Source organism: Musca vetustissima, unplaced genomic scaffold, assembly GCF_032173495.1.
Source record: "Musca vetustissima isolate MV318-11 ecotype Yass unplaced genomic scaffold, APGP_CSIRO_Mvet_v1 utg7685, whole genome shotgun sequence".
Classification (NCBI taxonomy): Eukaryota; Metazoa; Arthropoda; class Insecta; order Diptera; family Muscidae; genus Musca; species Musca vetustissima.
The window spans coordinates 539,670-563,487 of NW_026887687.1; positions in this window are offsets into that span (position 1 = coordinate 539,670).

A 23,818-nucleotide genomic window follows, 5' to 3' on the forward strand; every position below is an offset into this window, starting at 1 on the left:
TGGCTTTTATGTTGGGTGTTTGGATGCCAATATTGTTGAAGATAATCAGCAGCAGTAGTGGCAGTGGCTGGTGTGGCAGCATGTGAAATCAAAATGGAATTGTAAAGAATGTTCATAACTAAGGCACGATTGTCGGTCATTTTCCAAAATAGACAGAATTTTTGTTTTCCGGGTTCTTCTCTTCATTTGTAGACGAGAATATTTTTTGTTTTCATCCCATTTGAATTCAAATTCGAATTTTTTGTTTTGATGTTTGTGTTTTTGTTGTTGTGCACAATTGAAATTGAAATGAATGTCTTCTTTGAAATGGTTATTGTTAATGACAACGACACGATAATTACAATGTCATATTACCAGGCAATGACTTAACGGATCATTAAATTCGGGTTTATTAATTTGTTGATGAAAATGATGAGATTAGTTGGAGGACATGGAGTTGTAGTAAAATTATGGGAAATGAAATAAACAATAAATAGCTAAAGGGGGACTTGCACAGATGGGAGGACTGTAAGTGTTTCTATTGTAAAAAATATATATATAATAAAATAAAAATTATTAAAATTGTTTCATATCTGCTTTGATTAAAACTTATACATATGGACATAAATATCTTGGTAAAGATCAGTTAATATTTAGAGGATGAATTTTTACAAAGAGAAGGGGATTGGGTATGTCAGTTTTGATAAAGATCGGTCAATATTTAGCGGGTCAAATGGGACTAGACTTTTGTGTGAAAAATTACGAAATTTGTATTCTATAGCAATAGCGTCAGTTATGGTCAAGGACAAGGCCTATAATTTTCGATGATGATCAGATAATAATTTTGGGATGAAGTGGACCGAAAAGATTTGCCGTTGACCTCTAATCGTGCAAGAGGTGCAATTATCACGACATATTGCTTAGGCTCGGAATAAAAATTCGCAGAAAGTTAGAGTTTCGTGGAAGTTTTGTAGGTTATCGCATGGTCGGCCCCGTCCGACTATACTTCTCCGCTGGTATGAAATTCGAGAAGGACATTCCTGAATATTTATAGGTTTCCATACAAAAAAGTAAATTTCTAGGTCATATCACTTCGAATTGCCACAAATCTAAGTATAAACGTGGTAAAGTTCGGCCGATCTCTTGATAATACCTACCTTAGTGTATCCTCCTTAATTATGTACGGGTTTTGTATGGGGACAATGTATCTAAGAAAAGTGAATATCAATTTAAAGACTTTTTAAGGCTTTTAAGGTGGAAACCGATCTATGAACTTAAACCGATTTAATTCCGAATATTAAACGGGATTCATTCGGATTATCTAATACACATCAAAATAGGTTTTAATTCGCCACTTCGGTGGGAAAATACGGTTTAACAGCTTTACATGGATCCATATGAAAAATGGTGTGCAAAAATTCTTGTCAACCACCATGAAAGAGGAAACCCAGCAGAAAACAGTCACTTTGGTGCACAATTTCGGTTAAACCTTTACAATAATATTGGGCCTATGTCAATTCGTGAGCCTATTTTGAACATAAAAATATCGAAAATGGTGCGTGAGCTATATCCAAACATACCATTTATATTTACAATTTGTTTGTCAAAAAGTTATTTAGCCTCTAAGAACCCGGAATGCCAAACTACACCTACTTCGCTTGGAAAATGCAGCTAAAACTTTCAGTATACCAAAAAAAGGATCGAGATCATAATATAAGGGTTATGTTGAAACAGTGGCCCATATCAACGTTTTTTCACCCTCCAAGAAGCCGAACAATTGGATATCCTTCCAAATATGATATATAGAGCGACAGCTTTATATGGAAGCTATGTCAAAACATAAATTTATATCGAACATTTTCTGCAAACATATAAATTATACTCACTTTAGTGACTGTGGACCCATATTAAAAATCATCGACAACTATGTCTTCCACACTCTAAGAACAACCAATGTAAACGCACAAAAACGTGGACCAATATCGACATTATTTTGTAAAAAAGTTTTCTACCCACAAATAACCTAGAATGCTACATTACAGGCACTTCGGTTGGAAAATTGCGCAAGAAACAACAAACTAACTAGAATAGAATCGGATTTGTATATGGCGGCTATGTCAAAACGTGGACCTATATTGGACATTTTTTGAGAAGAAGTTCTTTAAACACTTAAAGCTCGAAATGCCTAAATTCAGGAAAATGCATGTAAAGGTTTCAAAATATCGACAACTGGGGCCATAAAAACGTGGGACGTACCAAACATTTCAGGAGTAGTCGATAATGTTACATATATATTCATAATATCCATCATGCTAACCTTGTGTCAAGTTCAAAGAGAATTGATAAATTGATTAGATATGTTTTCTCCATCTATCATCTAATATAATTAATGTTTCCATTAATTGAAATAATTATTCGATTTTATTATTTGTTTAAACCAACATTTTCCATAAAACTACACATAAACAATTGGATAGAACGCGTTAACAACTCACTGTCTCTGGCTGCATCCGCAGCACAGAACAGAACAGTCAAGGTCAATTCATTTCATTACACATTTCTAACCCTTCCAGTCAAGTAGTACTTCGATTCTATTCCATTCGAATTCAATTGAAATGATTAATTTTCCGACACTTTTTTTTATCAATTCGCCCCTCATCACCATCACCAATGCATTCTTCCTTCCTTTCATTCATTCATAAATCATGCTCGTCTTTCAGCTGTTGGCATTATTTGTGTTGCTGCTGCTGCAACATCAAAAGAGCAAGACCTTGAAGTGTGTGTGAAAGAGTGTGCTTAGTTGTTTTGTTGTTCAATCGTTATTCAAATATTTTGAAAATCATTTCATAAAAAAGCAATAATAAAGAATATAAAAACAACAACACACTTAATGGCATGTCGAAGTGTGTAAATGCACAAAAGCATTTCCAGAGAACATTACAATTGACCTCTCAATTTCATGCACTCCCTACCCCAATTTGGGAAATGTAGAAAAGAACTATTAAAAATATTTCTTGTTGAGGGGAAAATTTTACTATTTTGTAAATAATCACGATTTCTAGTAGGTTTAAGTGATCTGAAATCTGAACACATGTTCATTGAGATTTTTATTGCGGCAATTCTGAAAATTCGATGCTTGAATAAATTTACATAAAATTATTTATTTTGAAGGCCATAGAAAATACATTTCTAGATTAAAACTTAAGAATCATTATTATTTTACATTTTAAGATTTTTTGCCTAGTTTTAGAATTTCCATTCAATTTGGTTAGCATAACACACAAAATTATTTTGCTTTCCGCCTCTTTACCACCACACACAGACACCCGTCCTTTGCTGCCATCAGTCTGTGCAAATCGCCAAATTATGATTTTCGAAATCGTGTAATTCATGAGGCGCAAAGTTGTGCAAACCATTTGTTGCACGCGTCTCACATAATAACATCATTTGGAAGCATGTTTTGGCTCAATTAGCAACAACATTTGTGAAATTCCACACGATTTCCTTTGATGGCAAATCTTTTTTTTTCGGATATTTCCGTCTAAACTAAAGTTTCAACAAAATATTCTATTTTTTAATAAAAAACATAAATGTGAGAAAAACATTTAGAATAAATTATGACTAATCATGAATCATTATATTTCGTGGCAAGTGATCCAAGTCGGAAACCACGTGGCAAACTGGGAAAGGAAAAAAGTGAAGTATTTTCCTATATGTGGCAAAAATATTTTGAATCTTTAGTAATGGGTGAACCGATCTAGTTTACGTAGAATTAGTATGACTACATTTATGGAAGCACATCAAAAATGGTTTTCTGTTGAATCGGACAAAAAAAAAAAATCCTCCGAGTACCACTATATATTAGATTGGGAAAATTAAATCCACTATTTTTATATAACCTATAGAACTTTTCGTTTTGTTGTATGAATTGTTGCCATTTTAAATGTAACTTCATAATGCGTCTCTCATAGAAGTCCTGCTCCATATTTGCATAGAACTCCAGTAGTCGATCCTCCTTTGATACCCATTTTTTATCATTAAATAAATTTTGAAATGCAAGGAAAAGATGATAATCGCTTGGTGCCAAGTCCGGACTGATTGTATGGCGGATGCTATACCTTGCTACCTTCAAACGGTCCCGTTGTTGATAGTAGAGATCAGAATTTATCGTTTGGCCATATGGAAGCAACTCATAATAAATAATTCCCGTCCAGTTCCACCAAATGCATAGCAGAACCCGTTTGAGGTGCTTCACCGCTCTTTGATCACGATAGTTTTCGCACGGTATATCTCATTCCGTTTGACCAAGGCTTCGCAGATGGAAATTCGATCCATCCTATTTTTTCTGTTAATTGGTGTTGCAGCCAAACATCGAGCTTTTTTTTAAATAGTTTTAAGGTCGATTTTTAGCTCTTGATCGAGTTAGTACTGCTAACATGTCGGTGAACTTCGATAATTTCTCCGATTTTATCGACGTTTTCGACCTAATATATTTCTGGTCTAATAAGGAAAATACTGTATAAATATTCGCATTTTCCTTATTAGACCAGCTCATCTTTATGGCTAATGAGGGATATATACTTTGATACTGGAAAAATGTGCCTCATCAAAATATTGGTTTTAGTCCCCATGTTTCTTTGGACCTAATCTGTTTCAGACACTTTGGCATCGATTTACAAATGTCCGTCTGTCTGTTGGCCGGCTGGTGCGCACGATAACTCGATTTCATCCATACTTTGCACATCATAATATTACTTGCAAACTTTGTTCCAGTTCGAAAAAGGGGAATATCGGTCCACTCTTTCTGGTGAACAATATTTTTAGATACTTTGAATTTCCATCTCGTTATATGTTGGGTTGATATAAGGAAAGGATTTTGGATGTCTATACTTTAAGCGTACGAAAAAACAGGAATTTTGATTGGAAATCGATTTCGTATACCGAAAACATGGAGGTTCTATGCAAACAGGAAATTTTTAGAAAATTATGTTGGACAATTTCTTTTTCGAGAGTAGATCGGGTACTTCTCCATACCATAGATGTTTAATTCCATCACTTAGCCATTTTAATCCTTTTCTACAATTTCAAATATTTTTTTAATTAAAACCTATTAATTTTATTAGCACTTCTTCTAAGTGTGGACTAAATTATGAGAAATATTATTAAATTAACGAGAGCATTAAATTTAATATCTTTTGTTTATATCCGCATATTTTGCATACCACAACTGGGACATTGTATTCGAATAGGATATTATATAGTAAAACGCTCTTTCATTAAGCTAGTCGTTTAACAAAAAAAAAAAACGTCTTTTGTCATATCATGAAGTTGTCATTAATTTAAATTGCAACTTTGGAGACGACGACGACTCATCCCGTCAATCCATAATGCAGAGCAATAGTAAAATCGTAAAACATCATTCATCCTTTCCACACTTCAAATAGATGAACTGCTGTTGCTTTATTTTTTCGGTTGAAGTTTTAACAGCAAGAAGTTGTAAATACAAGACTGCAAGTAAATTCATAATTTTTGTTTTTTGTCTACTTGTCTCTCAAAGAATGCAGAAATATTCCGAAAAATGCATTGTCATAATATATGATGACACGCACACACAAACAAACAAAATATGCTTAAATTATTGAAAAAATGCGAAAAGCTGAACTGAACCCAGTAGACTGACAGACGCATGCAAGGACACACACTCTATACCGACACACATTTCAACATAAAAATAATTGTCTTCTTGAAAGTTTTTTTTTTTGCCTTGCCGAACATTGACATCACACATCTACACAATACAAGCGCGAACGACGACATTCATGCAAAATTTACATAAAATCGCTTTGCACCAGAAATACAAAATATGAAAGTGCATCGCACTCTGTTCAGTGTATTTTTTGTTTTTGTTTTGTTCATCAGCGTACAAATCACTCAATCTAAAGAGGAATTTCTGGTTGTTAATAATCTGGGTGGCATATTAAGTTCATCATGTGTAGATGATGTGGTGTGATTACCACAAAGGCGAAATACCATTTCGCCTTAAATAATTTTGTAAAATTTAACTGTCTCAGAAGACTCATTAGAATCCTGATTTAGTGTTTTAAACCGCAGGCATGTCTGTCCATTTGATCAAGTTTGAATATAGTAATGAACTGACACACTAAAAATATCCTGCTGATGGCGTAATGTAACCTTCTGAGTACATCCTAAAATGCACTTCCATAATTGTGTTCTACACAACCCCTACGAAATATTGACCCTAAACATATCTCGACTAGCTAAATTGATGTACTTATGTGTATCCATCCAATATACGGACGGATGGAGCATTGTATTTGAAAAATGGTCCATAGTTTTATAATATTCGGGAAGTGCCCGGTACTTAGTATGCGGAAAGGGAATAAATAATATTTATATGGAAATCGTGTTGTACTATAATTCCGAATTCCACTTATATTCCTACATCGAATATCATAAACTTTATATTAACATTAAGTATCCTTCATAAACATAAACCCTATTTTCCGAAATCTATTTCTTTTTTCCATTATACAGATTCAAAATTGATGGGAAATTCAATTATATATTTTAGCAAATACCTAATGGTTCCACATTTTGTTCCACGCAGCACTTTTCGAACACATAAATACACATTTTCCCGACTACCTACATACTTCTAATTTCACTAAATTTAGTACCAGTTAATACCAAATTTTAGGATTCTACCTCTCTCCGTTACCAAAATCCAAATTGTTCCGAATTCAGTACATTTAGTACTATTCGTACAAATAAATTCGAAAAAGCTGTTTAAATAGCTCAATCCTACACTTCAACAGTAATCTAAATTCCAAATCTCAGGATTTCAACGCTATGCATTCACCCAAATACATATTGTACCAAATTTAGTACCATTTAATTCTTTTCATACTCATAAGTAAGAATTTCTAAAACTACATCAATCCCACACTCTAACAGTAATTTTAATTCCACCAAAGTCCAGGATTTACCAAAATTAGTAGTTTTCGTACTCATAAGTACGAATTAAAAAAACACCTCAATCCTGCTTTCAAATCGTAATCGTATGTAATCATAAATTTAATCGAAATCCAAATTGTACCAGATTTGGTACCATTCTGTATTTTTCATACCTGTATTCCAAAACTATCTCATTCCAACACTCCGAATTTATCTTAATTGGATTCCAGTTCAACATGTTCACCAAAGTTACAGTTGTACGAAATTTTGTACTTTTCGTACCAAAAATTACGAATTTCCAAAACTACCTCATTCATGCGCTCCAATAATAATCTTAAGTCCACATTCAAGGCTTTCAGCTCTATCCAAATTGTACCAAATTTAGTACCATTTATTACTATTCGTAGACGTAATTTCAAAACATTCAATTTTTCAAAACACCCTCAATTGTACAATCTAACAATCAACAATTTCAGGATCCAGCCCTATCTGTACTATATTTAGTACTTTTTGTACGTATAAGTTCGAATTTCCAACACTACCTCAATCACGTACACTAACAGTAATTTTAATTCCAAGTATAACTTTTCCATCTCTATCCGTTCACACCAATCTAAATTGTATAAAATTTGTACAAATATGGTACAATTTAGTACAAATATGGTACAATTCAATTAGTTCTAAATTTAGTACATATATAATATAGCAGAAATTACTACTAAATAGGGTACAATCTAGTACCAAATTTAGTACCATTTAGTGTTTTTTCGATCCTTAAGTTCGAAATTACAAATTTATGTTTTCCATCTCTATCCGTTCATTTAGTACTGTTCGTATCAATAAGTACGAATTTAAAGGTCTTTGACCACGGATTAAGGCGGATTAAAGTAAGGTAATGGTACTATTTAGTACTAAATTGTACATATTTGTACTAAATTTAGTACTAAAATATACTAAATTTAGTACTAAAATGTACTAAATTGTACCATAATTGTACTAAATATAGTACTAAAATGTACTAAATGACCCTTAATGGGGGTTCAATGAACCTTAATCCGGATTAAGCCTTAATACGGGGTCAATGACCCTTAATCTGGGGTCTATGACCTTAATCCGTATTAAACCTTAATCCGGGGTCAATGACCTTAATCCGGATAAAGCCTTAATCCTGGGTCAATGACCATTAATCCGGGGTCAATGACCCCTAATCCGGATTAAGCATTAATCCGGGGTCAATGACCTTAATCCGGGGTCAATGAAACTTAACACGGATTAAGCCTTAATCCGGGGTCAATGACCCTTAATCCGGGGTCAATGACCTTAATCCGGATTAAGCCTTAATCCGGGGTCAATGACCTTAATCCGGATTAAGCCTTAATCCGGGGTCAATGACCTTAATCCGGGTTAAGCCTTAATCCGGGGTCAATGACCCTTAATCCGGGGCCAATGACCTTAATCCGGGGCCAATGACCATAATCCGGATTAAGCATTAATCGGGATGGATATGGAAAACTTATATTTGGAATTTAAATTAATGTTAGAGTACGTGATTGAGGTAGTGTTAGAAATTCGAACTTAGACGTACGAAAAGTACTAAATTGTACTAAATATAGTACGGATAGGGCTGGATCCTTAAATTTTTGATTAAAGTTACTGTTGGAGTGTTGAATTGAAGAAGTTTTGGAAAATCGAACTTACGTCTACAAAAAGTAATAAATGGTACTAAATTTGGTACAATTTGGAAGTTGGTAAACTGATAGAGCTGGAAGTCTTAAATGTGGACTTAAGATTATTATTGGATGCATGAATGAGGTAGTTTTGGAAATTCGTACTTATTGGTACTAAAAGAAAAGGATTGAGCTATGGAGACAGCTTTGATAATTCGAATATAGGTGTACGAATAGCACTAAATGCACTAAATTTTGAACAATTTAGATTTGCGTAACGGAAAGAGCTGGAAACCTAAAATTTGGTATTAAATGTTACTAAATTTAGTGATCTTAGAAGTACGATTGATATATGGAGGTAGCCTTCAAAATGTGTACTTATGTGTTCGAAAAGTACTGAATGGTACTCTCTTTCCTAAATTTCGATTCTAAAGTGCCAAAGACAATGGCACCATTAGAATCATATAGTTATATTCCTATACTGTACTACATATGCAAATATATATTTGTGTCAAGACATGTCAAATCTCTATTAAAAATTGCAAGTTCGATTACAATTTCAAAACTAACGAAACGTTTTTTCTTGCAAAACTCGATAAAATAGTTGCCCGACTGTAGGGTATTAATTCATATTAAATTTTGGATTTTCTGAAGTGTATTTAAAAGTCATCAACACTTAAGGACACGCACACAACATATTTTGTTTACTACTTAATACGCGTCAGACTTGAGTTGCTGTTGTTGTTAACTGTCAATGTTGCCAAAAAATACAAAATTCGATTCGCACTTTACCTTTATTATAATTTATTTGATTGCAACGGATTATGTTCGGTCGTGTTAATAACATGAATGCACTTCAAAAACGCATGGTTTTGATGACGAACAACAAATATGATGTCATTAAAAATAAAATGAGTTAATATTTTCATTTGCATTATGTTTAGTAGATCATGTTATTGTAATAATCGAAATATACCAAATATTATACCAAAGTAGATATACTCATTTTATGTATCGAGGTCCTAAGAGATATAATCGTATTCACTTTTATTGGAAAATAAAAATTAATATATCCACAAAACAAAATTATTATTTTTATGCAAAAAATTCATATATGTGACCTTGAAATATTATTGCATTAATGTAGTAGCGGTTTTCAGGAAAATCAATAAAATCGTTTGAGATTCATAGAAAAACAAATTTCGAATATAATCGCATAAATAAATAGTATTCAATTAAAATTTAATTTTTTGTTACAAATAAAGAAGAATATATATTGTATTTTTTCATTGGCATTTCTTAAAATTCTCCTAAATAGAAAATATATTAATAACGAACGATATATCATCATAAAAACAATGTTGTTGAGGTTTCGAATCCCTCGGGTTATGCCATGACATTCAACATTAAAAGCTTTCTTTCGTTGGCAACATTTACCCCACATCAACACCTATATCGCCATTAATTACAAAACTCTGTTAAGAGCTTCTGAACACTTACACATAAATGTAATTGTTTTCTCTCTCTCCCAATTTCAGAGAACTTAAACATTATACTCAGAGTAGCACACATCCACTACGGAACTTTACAAAGCAGAATAACAAACAGCGCCTAACACAACAACACCAGTTACCATTTACAATGAATGCTGCCTCTCTGTTTACAAACAAAAACCCATTGGAGCAGAGAGGAAACATGAACAACAAACAATGCGTTGCCATGAATTATTTACCGGTTGTTGTTGTAATTCTGTGTTACAGTTCTTCGTTGAAGTCTTTTGGGCGCCAAAAATAAACGAAGAAGTAACGAAAATGAAAAATAAAAGAACCCAAAAAAACTCTGTTAACCTTCGGAGAAGAAAAAATCAGCAGCGATAGCCAGAGAGTGTAGAAGAGTAAAGCAATGACAGTGAGTGATTTGAGTATTTTCTGACTTGCTGCTAAAAGCCGGTATTAAATATTTATAACCATGTTGCCAATCCATGTGTAGAACAAACGAAAGAATGAGATGGGTCACTTCTGTTAAGCGGTGACGTCAATGAATTTCAAATTCAATGTTGCTAAAATGTGTGAGTGGCTGCTGGGAGCGTACTTTTGAAGTTGTGGGGTGCCCGAGAATACAAAATTGACTTTGAAGCTGTTAAATAAATTAGCTCACATGCTAGAGTGAATATCGGCTATTGGGTATTATGCGATTGATGGTAAAAACGGGTTTTTGTTAAAAAGAAAAAAAATTGAATTATTTTCGACCGTCAGCTTTACAAATAATGTTTGTCTATATTCAAGAGAAAATCGTTGTTATTACATCACTCTAGAACTATTTGTTGTGTCCACATTTGGTGAGCTGTTGTTGTGCAGGGCTAACACATGTTTTCAGAATTCGACCGTCGGCTGTTAGAGAAGATGGGATAACTTTTATAAAAATAATGCACTCAAGGTCAAGGCATTAATTAAATATAAATATGTATTTTAATGACAGTGGGTCATTTTTAATGTTGGTCATTAAAATGTTTGATTGATGGTTTTGCGTCTAAATAGAGACATTTGAGAGAAAAAATATGAATTATGATGCCTTGAAGTTGGAGATGGATTTAAGTTAAATATCATCATTATATATTAAAATTATATTATATTAAAATATTCAATTCTATCTTGTTTGATTTTATATAGAGATATGAGTTTCAGGCTATGTTTATTTACTCACAAATATCCACAATATTTGTATTTTAGACCTAAAATCATTAAATACCGAAATACGTATTATAATGTCTCAAGTCAACTTGAAGTAATACGTATAAATAATATTGTATGGAAATATCAATCATACCATAGGCATAACGGATAAAAGCCAATACTTTTACCTCTAGTTCGGACATACGTAGGCAATTTCTATTGCGAGGAAAAAAAAATAAGAACATTTGTAACTCAAAACTTTCCGAAATAAAGTCTGTTTTCGAAACAAATGTAATGAGGATATTCAAAATATCGAAAATCGGTAGTAGAATGAAAGGAATAGACTAAGGGTCACATTTGAAACACCGCATTTCAGTATTGTTTAATTTCCGGGTTGTATTTTATCGATTAAAGAAACTTGAAGGTAATTTCGTTAGAAAAACCCCACCTTCAAGATCTTTAGATTACCGTAAAGGGTGGCAATAACAACTTTTGAGTATATTTTGTACCGAATTGTAACCATTTGAAACTCTTCAGACATAACGTGGAGCTTCCCGGGTTTACGTCTTCTTAGACATTGTATTAATACTCACCCATTGTATCAAATATTTTCTTCTTTGGCAGAATGCTAGGTACCAAAATCTTCTGGAATGGTGCCACGTTAAACAATTTTCTATATTCAATGTTATGGATTGTTATATGTTCGGAAGTTTAATATGACACCCTATGAAATCGGTCGGGACGTTTCTATTGGAACCAAAAGGACAAAATCTATTGACAATTCTCTTTTAAGAAGTTTTCATTTGCCAACAACCCGGTATGCATTATCACATGTCAAAATATGGACATATCTGACAATTTTTCTGCAAAAACATTTTTCACGAATCCGGACTGGCAGCTCCTAGAAATATTTCGATTTCGTTATACAAAATATCTAAGGGATTGTGATTTCAACAAACAGATGGACATTGGACTATGGGATTTCCAGTGAATATTTCAATTTGCAAACGTAATAACAAATTTATTTGATGACAACGTATACGTGTTGTAATACGTATTTAATATATAAATCATACGACATACCATGTTACCTTGATATTGGTGTACTATTGTAAGTCTGCCACAACAAAATTATATATATAATTTTTGATTGTTGGTAATTTATAAAAATTTATAAAATGACATTGTTATGTCTCCTGAATTAAATTCGGAGTTGCTGCTCAAGGATGGAGGATATAATACCCATTAAAAGCATGGATGGAAATAACCCTAAGCGTCCTTGGGATCCTACACTATATTTTGTTGATTTATTTTTATAAATTTTCGAATAACTTATTTTATATCTTGCATGTCATATTTTCATAAAATAATAATGTTATAATATTTATTTATTATTATTTTTTCAGAAAAAATGCCATCAACTTTATATATAGGTACGTATTTCCTTCTGATGATAAGATGTACCCCATTTTAGACATTTATTATTTTTGACACATCAACTATCGATGTTTTACATGACAATTGTCTGGACTGCACAACTCAGTTTACACAGCCGAGTGTCGGTACTATGCATCAATGCTTTATCATTATACAATCTCCCACATTCCCACCCCTTAATTGGAATTTACAAAATATATACATACATACGTTTACACGAAATAGTTTTCTTACATTTCGTTTGTATTCAGTTTTTATTTTTCGTTTAAATATCAATGGCGCTTAAAATTGCATTCTATTGATTTATGGCCCAGTCTGAATGTCAGTGGTAATAGTTATTGGAATTCCATGAGATTTTCGTTGCTGTTGTTGTAGCTGTGTTTTATATTTAACGAAGGCATTTATTTTTTTCCAATAAGGAAGTTAAATTGTGGATTTGCAACAATTGATAATATTTTTGATTGTACAGTTTTTTTACGTCGATTTGCTTTTCGTAAGTTATTTGCTATGATATGCGAATACATTGTTGTCGACATTAACATTGGGATTAAGTACTTCAACGGGGTAGAAGTTGTGCGCGCAATTTGTGTAAATATTATGTTAGGTGTCAAACACTTAATGGCTAATTGAAAAAAAGAGCTATTAACAAGTAATGTTGTCTCTCTCTATTCTTAAAAAAATATATAGAAAATTATAATTGCTAAATTAACAAGTAATATTCGAAATTTCTATATATTTTCTATAATTTTTTTAAAACTTGTCGAAATCTGAAGTTGGGTTTCAGGACGGTGTTTTTTAGTATCCAGTTTTTAAGTTTTATTTTCTTAAGTTTTTGCTTATAACTTAAGTGTAATTTGGTGATTTTTAATATTTTTTAAATATAAAATCATTCAAACTTTTATCTCCGTCAAAACCAAATCATCAAGGAAGCCATAAATAAAACTCCATAAAGAACCATATGCGCACTTAATTAATTGCCATAAATTCTATGCAAACACTCCTTCCTCTGCTTAATATAAGCTTTTGAAATTTGATTTCAAAATAAAATCATAAATTATGTCACACAATATCAATAAAATCTCTTGACAAAAAAATAAACACAAAGAAATATCCTTTATGTTGAGAGCAAATAAATACGCTGTGTTAGGGTTGCCACTGGTATAAAAAATACAAGAATAGAATTACTAGATATTAAAAATTTTCTAAAATTCTGTCAAAGATGCCATGGTGCACATACTTCACACCAAGGCATCTTTGAAAGAATTTTAGAAAATCGAATATTTAATTTCTGGTAACCGATCGAAATCTTTGAAATATTAACTGTAGGTGCCGTGCTTGGATAGAACATAACCCTAGTGAAGATTGATTCACAATATGGACTTGCACTCTGACTGAAATGTATCAGGGCGTATGTAAAAAGTTCGTGGAAAACGTACGGAATATTTGATCCAGGATTGGTAAAGATAATAGGTTGTGCAAAATTTGGTTCAAATTGGGCATTCCATTCGCCTAATATTGGATTTATAAATATTGAAAAAATATTGACCCTTTGTGGGGGAGGTACCAGAAGAAGTGGACGACTGGGTCCCATCTTCAAACATGATCTATTCTTGGTAAAAATAGTAGGTTGTCAAAAATTTGGTTCAAATCGGATATTCCATTTGCCTGATATTGGATTTATAAATATGAGAAAATTTAGACCATTTTTGTGGGAGTTACCAGTGGATCCCATCTTCGGACTTGATCTAGGGTTTGTAAAGATAATAATTGTACAAAGTTTGGTTCAAATTGAACATTCCAATCACCAGATATTGGATTTATAAATATTTAAAATGTCGATCATTTGTGGGGGAGGCACCAGAAGGAGTGGACCAATGGGTCCAATCTTCAAACTTGAACTGGGTTTGGTAAAGGTAATAGGTTTTACAAAGTTTGGTTCAAATCGGACATTCCATTCGCCAGATATTGGATTTATTAATATTGAAAATGTTGATCCTCTGGTTGTAGAAAGTTTCATTAAAATCGAATAGTCCGTTTACATGTTATTATAAAATTAATTTTTAGCACAATTTAGACCATTTTGTGGGGGAGGTACCAGTAGGAGTGTGCCGATATTCCCCATCTTCGAACTTAATTTTAATTAAATTGAAATATTATGATGTGCAAAGTTTGGATGAAATCGAATATTCTCTTTCGAGATTTATCGCTTGCAGCCTGTAAATCGACTCCAAATTTTCTGAAATGGATTTGGTCCGAAGAAAAATTGTGTAAATAAAACTTCAATTTTTCTGACAACGGATTTTTCACCATAAGACTGAGGGTATACAAATAAATATTTTCAGAAAATAGATATTAGTGAATCCAACATTTGTCCAGTTTTTAAAATTGGACGATATTTGCAATTAATCCTTTAACTGAGGTAGTGTGACTTCATTACTGTTACAATTATTACGCGCAATAATATATCAATCACACTAGGCAACATTTTTTTTAATACCTTCTCTTCGTAAAGTATACCAGCATACGAAATCTCCAGAACAACCTACTGTCAGTTATAAATTTTCTTACATAATTTAATTTAATTATTAGATAACAAATTATTAAATTTACCCTAATCATAACATATTTGCCTTCCATGAAAATTCTTAAATATTCGACCAATTTGTATAAAAATTTCAAATTTTCGAACAAAAATTCCAAAACTAGCAAAAAAATTTATACCAATAAACATTTTACATTCATTCAAACAATCCGAACATGTTGCTGAAACTTGTATCTCTTATTGCGTTGGCTAGCAACATTCGCTGTTAATTGAAACAAAATGTTATTTTAGCAGAGCCCTGTTATTAACAGCAACTGTTGTGTGTGAGAATAAAATTTTGCCAATAGATTTCGACTGAGACTGTTTTCTGCTGCTATCGCTGCTGTTGTTGTGTTGATGGCCACAACAACCTAACCAGCCAACACAAGTAGTCAAGCAGCCAGGCAGCCAACCCGCCATCCAATGTCGGCATAGTTATGCTTATTTCAATGATTCTTCCATCAGTTGCGATTTAGCATTCGATTTGATAAAACGTGTTTGTTGTTTTGCGCGAAATATTGTTGAGAAACCTCCAAACAAACTACTCACACATAAAAAAAAAACAAATTCAACCGGCTCTGTATGAGTTTGGGCCCAGAACCAAACTGAAACCAGAAAAAAAATCAATTTCATTATCAAACAACAACAAGAAAAAAATATTGTAAAGCCCTATCATAAAAAGTGATTAATAAAAACCCTTACCAAAAATATCGTTTTATAAGGTGGCCGGCCATAAATCAATTGTGAGTGAGCTGGTACGCACCAAAAACAACAACAACGCCAACAAAATAAAGCAACAGTTTTCTGAATGCCAAAAATCATAAAAAATTGACTTTCAATTTCTTTAGATTTTTTTGTCGTTTTTTGTTGTGCAAAAAATTGGTGTTAAAATTTGTTTGTGTTCTTTTTTATAACTTGAAGGTGGAATAAATTGAAAAAAAAGAAATAATAAAAAATATTATGAAATAAAAAAAAATTGTTGAGAATAAAACATAACAAAATTTTACGCTCCAATTGTTATTTGAAATATTTGAATTTAAATAGCAACAAAACGAAATTCTTCAACTATTTTCCGTGTGATTCACAACAGAAGCAGATAGAAAACTTTCTTTCTTTCGCTGGAAAAGTGTTTGGTGTTTATTCTTCAATCACAAAAAAGGTGAGTCCAATGTTTTTGCTGTTGTCGTTGTCGTGTTGTTGTAGTTTTTTTAGCTTTGCTTGGCATTTCGTGCCAAATGCCAATTAGAATAATTTTCCTTTTGGGGCCAGCTTATTATGCATATTAGCCACCTTTTTCGGTTCAAAAATAATTTGCGAGTGATTGTGCCAGTGGGTGAGCGTGTGTGTGAGCGTGTGTGTGTGGTGTCCATGTGCGCCTTGGTTTTTTATGAATTTTTAATATGCAACAATTTAAATTAATTTCCCCCTCATCTGCCTGCCTGACTGCCGGTTGTGTCTCTTTGGGATATTTGTTCTACAAAATAAATTGTGCCGGTAGCATTAAATCCCCTCAAGGTCAGGTCTAAGGCAAAGCCGAAATAAAAATACAAAAAAAAAAAAAAATGCTAATGGCATAAGAGATTTATAAGACACGGAATAAAAATAATAATGTGTGAGCGTGTGTGTGAATACAAAATTATACAAATATTGTTTAACTTCTATTAGAAGCTCTGCTACATTTTAGGGAAATAATGAATGAAATATATTGCTGAGGATTAAATATGAAAATGAGGATTATATCCTTTCTTCGTGAGAAATTCTTGATTATTATAAAGAGTTCATAAATTCAGAGGTTCTATTCGGTACAAAGCTTGATAGATAAACACTGAAAATTTATACTTGATCAACTTTGACTAGAAGCTAGAGTAAATTAATATACTATTATTGTGAACTGTGATAATTATATACTCACCTGATAGAAAAACATTTTCAAAAATGTAATCTACAAATATTGTGTGCTACAAAAATGTTCTTAAAAATCCATGGCAAGAATTCTAAAGGTTCAGAAAAAAAAACTAAAACACAGTTATTGTCCTTAAGTTCTTACAAAAATATTAAATTTAAATTTACAAGTACATTTTAAAGTAAAAATAGTGCCTTCTAATCCTTTTTGAAAGGGTAGTTCTCCCATAGTTTTGAGGTACTCCTTCAGAAGTTTTCAAAAAATCACGCTTAAAGTCCTTGAAATAGTTTTTTATTTTTAATCCTTTGAACAATTCTTTAAATATCCCCCTGTAGTCCTTCAAAAGTTTCTAAAAATAGAGTTCTTAAAAAACTGGCATACGCTTATGTAAGTCTTTGAAAAAATAATTAAACGCGTAAAAAAATGTTATTCGTTGTTGCCGACTCCAACCTATGGTTTGCGGAGGTCTTCGAAATAAATTCAATTTGCTTCAAATAAAACGGACATTCCATTCTCCTAAATGAAAATTTTGACCATTTGTTTGGAAGGGGCTAGAAGGAGGGGACCAATGGGTCCCATCTTCGTACTTGATATAGTCTTGACTAATATAATATGTTGTACAAAGTTTGGTTTAAATCGGATAGCCCCATCGTATGATATTATAAAATTAATCTTTAGCTCAATTTTGACCATTTTTTTGGGAGGTACCAAGAGGAGTGGACCGATATTCCTCATCTTCGAACTTAAACTAAGTTTGGAAGAAATAGTATGATGTGCAAAGTTTTATGAAATCAGGTACTCCCTTCGAGAACAAGGAGGTAACCGTGCGCACCAGCCACCCAGACAGACGGACATTTGTAAATCAACTCCAAATTGTCTGAAACGGATTTGGTCTTAAGAAACCAATATATCGATAAGGCACATTTTTTGCAGTATCAGTGTTTATACTCTCATTAGTCATAAGGCTGTGGGTATAAAAGCATCACCCTTATAGTTCTGGGGGGTTTAACAAATATTCCATGATTCTAGGTCCAATAAAAAATTACCATTAGTTTTGATAGTCTTTGGCTACTTCAAGCTATATTATATCTGAAAAAAATATTCTTAAAAAATCCATGCTTATCATTCTCGAGGGCCAACCACAAATATTCATTAAAATCTCCAGGCTTATAGTGATCCATTAAAAATATTCTTAAAAATCCTAGCTGTAACGCCTTAAGCTCGGGTAGATCAACAAAAAAAAAAAATATTGAAAAATCCAACTCTTAAAAAAATGTTTTTTTAATCCGCGTATGGCTGGTATAGACTTTTATTTTCAAGAATTTAGGCCTACACGTCTTTTCTTTAAAATTAAATTAAATATGCATTTATTCATAATGCCCACCCACTAGTGTGCCCGCAAATATATTTTCAAAAAATCCACGCTAATAATTGTGATGATTTGCACAAAAAATACTTTGGTAGGCGTCTAAAAAATTTATATATTTAAAAAACGGCTAGGGGTACCCCTTCACATTTTCCTCTTTAAAATTACAGTAAATATGCATTAATTTGTAATTATTGGCTTCTCCCAAAGATCCTTAATTTTTAATTTGCATCCCTAAACACTGTTAAAAACCCTTGCACCATCATAAATTTTCCCTTTTTTCTCATGGACTTTTTTATTTTAATTACTTTCTTGGTACTGCCGTAAGTTACCGACATTAATTTGTTCATAAACAAATTTTATCTCAACAGATTATCTAAAAATTAATGATACTGCTAAAAATACACACAGATGTACTAAGATAAATCCTTTATAGCCGAAGTTAATTTTTTGCCAAAAAGAAAAAAGCCCCAACGAATCCTGCTGAGAAAAAATTATTACCAGCAAATCATTTAAGTGTCATTAAAATTAATAACATTTTTATAGTTCTCACTTAATGTTATAGCTCCGAAAAAAATGGCTGGGAAGAACTGCAAAAAGTGTCTGTCAAGGGATTATGTGGCAAAACAATATTTGTTTATCTTTTCCTGTAGCAGCAGCAAAAGGCAAGGAATTAAATTTTGGTGGTTTTTATGGTAAAAATGTTAGTCCCATTTGTGTTTTGTATTTATGGCAAGGATTTTAATTTTCAATAGCAATAGTAACAGCAGTGAATTCATTGTCAAAGATATTTTAAATTTTATAATCTCTTTATTTAAAGAAATATCCTTTATTGGTTAGGCGATAAATGTCAAACAACAACAAAAAGATTGACTATGTTTAACATTCTTAATTCATCATCATCTTCATCAAATATTTGTATACCAAAAACGCTACTTGTTGGTAAATGTTTGAAAATAAATTTTGTATTTTTATTTTCCGTTTTACATTTCACACCTCTTTCTCATTCATTTCGTGAAATTTACATTTTGCTTCTGAATATTTTAACATCAAAGTAGCAAATTTGTCACATGTATAGGAATTTTTAGTTGTATGGCTTTTGAACGGGGGAATTGCATTAAAATATTCCGCGACAGTAGCTGAAAAAAGCGGAGCACATTGTAAATGCAGGCCATCGGCAGTTTTAGGGGAATATATAATTATATTCGTGCAGACGCGTGCTCTGAGGGTTTTAAGCCATTTCATCGTAAATTCTATTGAATTTTATAACAAGGAGCATGGCATTTTTTCTAATCCATTATTATTCTTCAAAAATCCAGTATTTTTAAAAATATTTTTTTAAAAGATCGGTATATCGAAAGGGCCATAAAAAATAATTAAAAAAATATATTGCTAAATTATCGCTCTGTTAGTTCTATGAAAAATATTCTAGAAAAATCCACTCCTATAACTCTTAAATAATACCCGCTCCGGTGGATCAGCAAGAAATATAAAAAAAATCCACCATAATAATTGTAATTTTAAAAACATATTTAAAAAAAAACCAAGCCTGCAGCTGTTGTTGGTATACTACATTTTTTAAATCTATGCTTGCTCCGAGCGTAGATTTTTTGAAGGCAGACCTCAGCCTCCAAAAAATTCACACTTATAGCTTGGTTGAGCCCAAAAAAGGGCCCTACATAAATAATTTGTAAAAAATATTTTTTATATAATTTTTAGAATTATAGATATGTTTTTTCTACGAAAATATTCTACAAAAATCCACTCTTATAGCTCTGGTCGACCTACAAAACATTCTTAAAAAATAGCCGCCTTAACTCAGATGAGCCTCCGAAAAAAATTCTCCAAAAATTCCAATGTTAAAGCTCCGGTGAAAATACTCTTAAAAATCCACCGTTTTAATTTTGTTTAACGAAATTTTAAGCAGGATTCTGAAACATTGGCTTTTAATCATTTATGAGACTTTTCGATTGAGATACATGTATTGTAAAAAATGAATTTATCTCAATATTCAAAATTATACTGATCTGAGGTAAGATGATGAGGTAAATTTTTCAACATCACGAATTTGATAGACCTATCTATAATAAATTAATGTATTAGCACACGTGTGTCGAAAATTGTCATATTTAAAAAAAATTCAAAGGAAATCCAGTAAAATATTTCCCAGAAAAAGAAATTAGTTAAAATATTTTTTTTTTGACAAATAAAATTTAAAAAATACCCATAATTTATTACTGAACCCACAGGAGAATCACAAAGTCAAGTTTATGGATTTCATTTTCGCTGTGGCCCAGAATATCGTTAATCTTTCAAATGGCGATCATAAAAATTCGTTAATAAAAAAACACTCCTAAACTTAAAATTCGGCATAGACATTAAAAAAGCCATTCCTCGGTTTTGTTTCATTCGTTTGTTATTAACAAATCCATTAGAGTCCTATGGATGCGTTAAAAAAAAAATGTTGTGGATTTTTTTCTGAAGGAAACAAAAAATTGTCCATTCAGCAAATGGCATCACCACCGCCACCAAGTCGTCATTGGTTTCATGTCATAAAATATGTCTAAGTGAGCTTGGTCGGAAATTTGTTGCTGTTATCGTTTGGTCGAATATCCACTCGCCATTGATGCATTTGTATGCCAAAGAAAACGAAAACCAAAAAATAGCAACAGCGGCAGCAAAGATCCATAAACAAATTTTCAACATGGAGGTTATTTGTGGGACTTTGACCGACCGGTAGATAGGTTGGTAGAGGTATGAAGACATTGCTCTGGGGTTTTGTGTTTTCACTTTTCATAAAAGTGTTGGCCATTTTTTTGCTCGCAGTTGGCTAAAGCCAAAAGCCAAGCAGCCTTAAAACTACCGGCTATCAATGCCTTTTTTGTTTATGATTTCATTTTGCATTCGCAGCATTTCTGTGAACTGAAATTATGTTTCAGGGACTTTGGGTCATAGATGGTTGCCGGAATGGCTAGCTGGCTGGCCGGCTGGTAAACTTGGTCAGCAAGCAACATACATACAAACATACATAGTACGGTTGTTTGCTGGAATTCCATATCTAAGGTAGTTCTTTTTGTTGCTTCTTTTCACATCTCACAGTTGTGTTGTGCCAGTATCCTTGGCATGCATTTTGCGGTTCCTTTACAGTTCTTTATCTTGCCTTGCTTTCCATTTAAATTGTGTGTTTTTGTAGTTTTTTTTGCTTTTTTTTCATTTAGCTTCTTAACGTATTCTTCATTTGGTTTTTTAGAGAGAAAAAAAATGTACCAAACGAAATGGGACTGAAAATTTCAGTTAGCTTTGTTATAGACCATTCCTTATGCTTTTTTACTTTCAAACAAAAAAAAAAAATAATTTTCATTTTGTTTTATGAAAAACATTTGCTAAAAATGTTGCACCCACAAAAGAACTGCAGAAATCTTAAAGAAGCTTTACAGAAGCAAAAAATGATAGAATTTCTAAATTTAAATTTGAGTTCACAGTTGCTGGTCGTAAACAACGAACGCACCAAAAGCGTGTTACGCGCACGCACATTTTTTTGTATTTTAATTTTGCCATAGAATTTGCATTTCAAGCAATTGTAAATATTTGAAACTAGTGCAAAGCGAAATAATACAGAAAACCATTAAACCGCTTAAAGATTTTATTTACTTGAATTTTTTTGCAAAATGTGTTTCTTTTTTATTACTTTTTTATTTTGTAAATATTTGGCGGCAAAATTTTTATGACTTGTTTAATTAAGTGGAAACATAAAACAGTTTTTCTTGTGTGACAATGACACAAAAGTGGGACACAAATTTAGTGATTCAATTGATTAAAGAATATTGGAAATAAACGGAATATCGAGGAAAATCATAATAGAAGCTAGGGGATTTCGGTCATTTTAATACTGATATTTAAAGCTATTCCATGCAATATCTATTGAAATATTCAAAAAATCAATTATTCTCATTGAACAATTTAAGAAAACAGGATAAAAATACTCAATTCTGTGAGTTTTACATGAATAAAAATCCACTCTTAATCTTCATGAAAATAATTTAAATTTTTTAAAAATCCACACCCCATGTTATTTACGATTTTCTAAATCCACGCCTTTTTTTCTCGAAAATATCCACGCCCTGTTCTTTACAAAAAATTATTTTTCTACCAATCCAATTGTTTTTCACGAAAAAAAAATCGCGTCAAATTTTCTTTAGAAAAAATATTTGTTTTAAATCCACACCTAAAGTTCTTTTAAGTTTTTTTTTTTATCTAAGCCTGATGTCCTTCAGGTCTTTTTTATGATACATATATATATATATATATATATATGTACATATATATTTTTTACAGTCCACGCCTATAGTACTTCATGAAATATATTTTTTTTAAATCCACGCCTATAATAATTCATGAAATATATCTTTTTTTAAATCCTCGCCTATGACACTTAATTAAATATACATTTTTTTAACAATCCACGCCTAAAGTTCTTCATGATAATTATTCACGATTTTTTTATAAAATCTCCTCACGAAAAATATTTCAATACATTTGTAAAGCTCTTTGCAGTAATATGTTTAAAAATGTACTTTATTCATGAAATAATATATTCTTTTAATGCCGACTTTTTCTTTAAATCCTCTCCAATAGTTATCTCCAAAAAAATATATATTTTCGGCAATTATAGACCCTTTACGTCCCTATAGCGTATATAATCACCATGAAAAAAATGTAAAAAAAATCATATTTTTTAATGTTTTTTTTTTAATACCCTCATCTCCGATGACTTTCAACGGAAATGCTTCTAAAATGTATGGACCAATACATTGTCTGCACAACTCATTTCAATGGTAGCTGCAATCAAATATTTACTTTAACTTGATATTGCCATTCTAAGAAAACAATTATGAGTTGGTAAACAGAATCAGATGCCTTTCTTTTATCTTATCGCGCCGTGTAAAATTGTAAACAAAGTTACCTGCTGAGTAATTGTTAAAATGTCATCTTCTCAAACATGATTCATTGAAATCAATTTCAAAAAAATAAATATTAAATTTACTAAAATTTTCCCACCTGTCTGCCGAAAGGTCATTTGGAAAGCTGTGACTAAATTGAGAAACGTATGTCTAGATTTCATGGTTGCTGCTGCCATTTTTACTAAATTTCTACGGAGTGAATGCTGTATTCTGTAAAAATAGCCTACAAATGTGATAAAAGTAAAACAAGTCCATTGTCTGACCATAGAGCGGAGCC